Consider the following 7020-nt stretch of genomic DNA (forward strand, 5'->3'; position numbering starts at 1 on the left):
GTGGAGATGGTGGGTTGGTAGTTTCTGAGCAAAAATAAGAGAGAGATGGATAGAGAGAGAGAGTAAAGATGGGGAAAAGGTGACGGTTATATGGTGTGTTCTTGAGTGACCACAATAGTGATAGGAAGAGTGCAAGCAACGTTTAGTAGTTGCAGAAATAATTTGATCGAAACAGGAAAAATATAAATAATTGCAGCAGTAGGGTTTGGTGGTGTAAGGTTATGGTGTTTTGTTAAGGTTTAGATGGTGGAGATGGTGTTCTTGAGGTGGTGGTTCTAGTGGTATAACACATAGCATCATATCGGGTTTCATGGGTTGTTTTGGGTTGGTGGTCGAATGGGACATAAAAAATAAGAAGGACATAAAAACAAGAAATAGTGATCGAATAGGTGTGGTGTGGGCTTCGAAACAAAAACAAGAAATGAAGAATGGTAATGAAGGTTTGGGGTGTTCGATGGTTTCGAAACAGAAATAATAGTGGTTTACAAGGAGTTTATAACCACACACAAAACACGATCATGAATGCGTTTCGTTTGCGATGGCAGTTTGTGTTATAAAATAGAAAGAACGAGAAAAGAATGGTGGTGTTGTGGTTTGAGTTTGAAGGTGATGGAGTAGTACACTAAAAATGGGTTTGATATCTAATATGCAATTGTATATGTATGATATATATGCATTCGGAGAAAGTTAAAATATAGAAATAATAATAATATATTAAGTATAATAATAATCAAAGAATAATTAAGAAATCAAGAACTTGCTTAAACAACAGTAGAGCAGCCATTTAACTTGTTTTCTTTCTACCGACAGTTTTCACGGACTGCTAAATCGTACCCCGTTGTTAATTCAGTGGCGAATAAAAGTATTCGGAAAAATCCTAAATTTTTACAGAAATTATCTTTATTTATTTTAGTCATTATGGTATAAAATTTGGTCATTAATTATTAAATAAAATTTACATTAATTATTCACTCCCAACCCCAAGTAAAATATAAAAAGTTTTAAAATTCAACCAATAACTTCTAAATATATTATTAATATGCCAAAAATTTATAAAACTCATTTTCGAATCACCGTTTATTTTAAAATCACATAAGTTTCTTTTTAACTCGTTTATTATCAATCAATATGACAATTGAGCGTTACCGTTGTTTACTAAATAACTTCAAAATCACAAAATATATATTTAATATACTTTTTATATATATATAGATTTATTCTATTAATAAATTTTATTATCTCTTATATCATTTTATAATTTAAATCATATATTATATCAAACTATATTTCAAAGTATTATATATATATATATATATATATATATATATATATATATATATATATATATATATATATATGTGTGTGTGTGTGTGTGTGTGTGTGTGTGTGTTTATTTATTTATAAATAATAGTTCGTGAATCGTCGGAAATGGTCGAAGTTAAATGCTTGTATGATAACAGTTCAAAATTTTGAGATTCAACATTACATACTTTTCTTATCGTGTCAAAATTAAATAGGATTTAAGTTTAGATTTGATCGGAAATTCCTGGGTCATCACAGTACCTACCCATTAAAGAAATTTCGTCCCGAAATTTGGTTGAGGTCGTCATGACTAACAATAAAAATATTTTCAAAACGAATATGAGTTGATACATAAAGTTTTATCATCAATGTTTAATATAGATAAAACGATTCAATTATGTGATGCGTACGAGTGAAGTTATCACAAAATAGTGAACTGAGGAAAATAATATTCTTCTTGACTTTTGACGTAGTCAGGGTTGAATTCCGGAATTCAAGAGATTTGAAGGAAATCTTCGTAATCTTTATAAGATTTGATCCTTCGGGATTTAAGGAAATTAGGATCTCTTTAATTAGATGAGGTAATCTGCTTCGATTGCTACGTCTGATATTTCCATTATAAATTTAAACTCTTCCGTTCCATTATTTTCACCATTCCTATACTTTCTTCCTTCATTCATACTTCTAAAATATTGTGGAAATGCTCCATCCAGGTCTGATTCTTGATATTTTCATAACTATCGCATATGTCATTCTTCTTTTCCATTTACCACCGGAGGAATCTATTCACTTCTACTATTACCTTGGGGTTATAGTAATTTTCATTCTCCCGTGTCTTTATATTGTTATACGCATTGATATGCACGGTTTGTAATTCCTGTGTTGTTGTTAGGCTTTATATTTTTCCTTACATTTTGAAGCTTCATGCTTTTGTTTCTTCTTCCCGACTCCAAGTCAAGCGAATAATGGTCCAGAATTCGTAGGTACAAATTTCGGAATGAATAGAGTTAATGTTCTAAGAAAGAAATTGAAGTAGCACGATCTTGATTAATCAAATTACTAGAATTTAAGAGAAAAGACAGAACTATCAAGAAATTACGTTCTTGATATGTTTATATATTAGATAGAATGTAAGAGTCGTGTAACATGGTACATGATGACGTTATGGTCTGTGAATCATCACGTTTCATTAGAAACTCAGCATGACTTACTGTAATATAATCACGTTGATCAAGTGTCATTATATTATACTAACTCATGCATCAATTTCCAATACTACTTCAAAAACATTCATATTTTAAATTCGAAGGTTTACAGAATATAGAAACTAAAACAGTTTCCTTTTATGATATAACACAAATAGCGCAGAGAGATAATTAATATCAGACGAGAATATTTATGAAGATATCTTCAGAAATATTGAGGATATTTATAATGAAAGATACGATAATATCTTAGAATTTCTAATATCGATGGATGATGAGGAAGATTTGTTCGTAAAGGTTTAGAGTCAGGAGTAAGGTATTCGATAATGACTTCAGCAGATACTGAATCATTTAGATTCTTTGAAGGCATGTTTAGTCTTTGTGATTTGTCCACAGCCTCCTTCATGATTTGCTAAATCCGTTTTTCAGTACCAAATTTTCTCATCTTTTGAGCTTCTTCAGCCCCTATTCTTTATCATCAAACTTTCAACGGTTAAGGTCGTTTATGGTTGTCTATAGTTTCTGCTGCTTCATTCATTTTTTTTCTTCAGAATTTGGAGTATTGATTTGTAGAATGGGCGCTTTTCAGAATTTCATAATGGAAGATCATAATTCTAAGAGATAAATATATATAACTGTTGATGTAGAAACGTTGCGAGATTCAAAATACAGATTGCTGATTCCTGGTATTTGGTATGGCAATTCTCGTTACAAAATGTGGATAAGTATATGTTAGGGTTTTAATGAACAATTATAAGGGTTTTTCGGAGAGATTTAAACCAATGAGTAATGAAGTTGCTGGTAAGTTTACTGCTAATGTGGTGGGATATAGAAGGTTCCCCGGTAACGATGACGAAAGGCAAACTTGTATATCAAGGTTATAATAAGGTTAATCCAAATGAAAGGTCGAAATTGATTTTGCTGGAGGTGTGACAAAATTGGCTAATTTGAAAAGGAATTGCAATGTTATTTTTGGTAATAACAATGCCAAAGGAGCTAGCACAGATACATGTTAAACGTTTACTCAGGTTCCGAATGTTTTCCAAGTGCATGATTATTGCTTAAATCTTTCTTCTTGTAGATGAAGTGCGGTTGGTTCATCCTCTCGATTGAGGTGTTTTCAAGAATTATGAAAGGTTTGAACGCAGATTGTAATCGTCAAGATACAAATGAGGTTTAAGATGAAATCAAGTGGCAAACTTGAAGAAATGTATAGTTTCATATGTTATAATCAATATTTTAATTCATTTTAATGGTCCAATGTTAGTAGTTCACAGTTAGTAGTTCAATAATTCATATATAGTTTAATATATAATATTTAAATTAATTAATACGTGTCGTGACCCCATTGTATACAAGTCTCAGACTCGATCACAACTCAAAGTATATATATTATTTGAGAATCAACCTCAACCCTGTATAGCTAACTCGATCATTACCGCATATAGAGTGTCTATGGTTATTCCACACTTAGTGTTTTTCTTTGCCTTTTTATTCTCCTTTATTCCATTTTTAATGAATTCAAGCGTTTTAGGATGTTTCTCAATTTATGTCCTTTCCGAGGTAACGATAATTTCGGTATTAACACCTAGTTTTCACAAAATTTGGCAATTAAACCAAGTGTAAACCTGAGAGAATTTATAACCCTTCCCGACACTTGAGATCTTGCAATGCCCTCATTTGCAAGAAATCAGTAAAAATTTAAATTCATGAGGGTGATTAGTGTAGAAAAATGATTAAAAATACCGAGTTTGCAAACCTATTGTTTTATATCACATTTGATATTTTACGTCTTGTCGTTAAAATTAGTAGCTTTTGCTGAACATAACGCCAGTTTTTGAAAGTGTGCTATTTTACCCTGTTTTGTACATAATATAAACTACAAACAAATATATACATAATATTTTTTAATTTAAACCTTTATTTATTAAAACAATTTAAATGAATAATTTTTAACATTTTGTTTCCTTTTACTTTAGGTAGAGGTAGTTTCGGTAAGTTTACCTAGACCGTCCCTCGACAAAATTTTAAAATTTGTCATTTTAAAGTGATTGTTTTAAAAGCAAAGATTTTCGGGTTTTTTTTCCAAAATTTTTTGGTATACTTTAGATCAATAAAATTAAAAATAATGATAACAAAATTTTTCGACCCGCCCTTGGGTAAAGCAATTTCGGTTCAATGACCTAGTGTTTAACTCACGACGAATTTTAGAAATCATTTTTCTAAACTTAATTAAATAAAGTAAATTTTTGTTTTTAAAATCACACAAAACTTAAATTTAAAAAGCATATTAATTTCATACAAAACCTTCAAAATAAAAAATTCAGAATGGGGGGAGAAAACTAGTTCTTTAGTGTCTGCTAGTGGAAAAGACCAATCGGATTCCATTCTCGGAACTACACGAGAACAGAACAACTAACTCTAGACAGCATTTTCTTTTTAGAACATTTGAGTCTCCCCACACTTAGGTAGCTGTGGTTTTGAAATTGTGATTAACTTCATCGTCAATTTCTCTTGAACTATAATCAACTTGCATATCTGTGACTTTTACTTTAAGTCAGTGGCCGGCTTCTTTTGTATTATCCACAAATTCAACTAGTTTCACCTTTTCTTTAAGCGACAGATTGGATACTAACCGGTTACATAACTTAAAGTTCCCCTTAATTCTAGCATCGTAAACTCGTTTATAAAGTTTCTTCATTGAATTGTTAATAACGGGGTCATTTAATTTCGTATCAACAACGGGGTTCTTTGTTATCAGGTCATCATTAGGTGTTGTTTCATTTTCCTCACACTTAGACATTTTATTATTGTTAAGCACTACCATTGGAATTGGTAAAACAACATGGTTCTTACCAATCGTTTTTGCTGGTTCAACGGTTTTGGTTGGTGGAGATTTTGACTTTCGAATCATAAAGGTGATCGATTTCTCATCATTACTAAGTGTCATTCTACCCTTTCTTACATCAAATAATGCCCCGGTGGACGCTAAGAATGGTCGACCTAAAATTAGAGGAATGTTTGAGTCCTCTTCTATGTCAATGACAATGAATTCGACTAGAAAGGTTAAATTACCTACTTGAACGGGTAGATTGTCAGCAATTCCAATTGGGTACTTAATGGTTTGATCAAGGAGTCGAACACTCATATCCATTGGACTTAACTCACCTAATCCTAATCTCTTATATAATGAAAGAGGCATAACACTCACACTTGCACCTAAATCTGTTAGTGCATCATACATGACACAATCACTAAGTAGACAAGGAACAATAAATTCACTCGGATTACCTAACCTGGGTGGAGGTTTTGGTGGAACTGTCTTCACCGGGTTTATCTTTACGGTTTTAGTTTCTTGTACTTTCTTATTATTCTTCTTCTTTCCAAAGGTATCACAAACTTTATTACCTATTACTTTCTCATACTCAACTCATTTTCTTGGAAACGGGATGGGTGGTCTGTATGGTGCCACCACTGGCTTTACATACTCGGGTGGTGGTGGTGGTGGTGGTGTAACTTCTTCATTGTTACTCACATCTAAAACCTTCCCATCTTCTGGTGTTGGTTTTTCAGAATTTGTTGATACCATGTTAACATTTTCATTCCGAGGATTTACTTCATTATTACTCGGTAGATTTCCTTGTTCCCTCTCACTCATCATGCTAGCAAGAGTACCTACGTGTTTTTCTAGATTCAAAATGGAAGTTTGTTGAGTTCTAAATGACTGATCAAACCTCTCATTCGTTTGGGTTTGAGTTGCAATAAATTGCATTTGAGATTCAACTAGCATTTGTACCATTTCTTCCAGATTTGACTTTTTCTCTTCAGTTTGTTGTGGTGGTTTATATAAGCTAGGTCTTTGTTGATTGAAAGTGTTGTTTTGAGTTGGTTGGTTATTCGGACCTTGTTGGTTGTACGAGTTATTGTTGGGTCCATTTGGATTGTAAAGAATGTTTTGATTTCGATTGAAGTTTAGCCTTGGCGGTTGATAATTATTCTGATAATTATTTCCCGGCCTATGGTTCATGTAGGAAACATTCTCACGTTATTCCATCGTTTGTTCAACATTACAATCTTTCGTTAAGTGTGGTCCACCGTATTGCTCACAACTGATTCGTATTGCGTGAATATCTTTAGTCATCTTTTCCATTCGTCTCTCGAAAGCATCTATTTTTGCGGAAACGGAATCAAAGTTATGGCTAGAATCGGCTCTAGCCGCTTTAGATGAATGAAAAATATCTTTTTCCTGATGCCACTCATGAGAGTGGGATGCTGTGTTATCAATTATCTTGTGATCTTCGGTTGCGGTTTTCTTCATAATGGAACCACCAGCTGCTGTGTCGATGTCTTTTCGTGTGGCGATGTCGAAGCCTTTATAGAAAATTTGCACTATTTGAAAAGTATCTAACCCGTGTTGAGGACATCCTCTCAACATCCTTCCGAATCTTGTCCATGCTTCATATAACGTTTCATTTGGCTTTTGCACGAACTTGGCAATTTCTCCTTGAAGTCT

At 32.6% G+C, this 7020-nt stretch overlaps 1 non-coding gene across 1 annotated transcript; it reads left to right on the plus strand.

Moving 5' to 3' along the window:
- The first annotated feature begins 6913 nt into the window (after positions 1 to 6913).
- Positions 6914 to 7020, plus strand: LOC139845809 (small nucleolar RNA R71). The gene has a single exon (XR_011758565.1). It is a non-coding gene; the product is annotated as a small nucleolar RNA R71 (small nucleolar RNA).

The sequence above is a fragment of the Rutidosis leptorrhynchoides genome, chromosome 4, assembly GCF_046630445.1.
Source record: "Rutidosis leptorrhynchoides isolate AG116_Rl617_1_P2 chromosome 4, CSIRO_AGI_Rlap_v1, whole genome shotgun sequence".
Classification (NCBI taxonomy): Eukaryota; Viridiplantae; Streptophyta; class Magnoliopsida; order Asterales; family Asteraceae; genus Rutidosis; species Rutidosis leptorrhynchoides.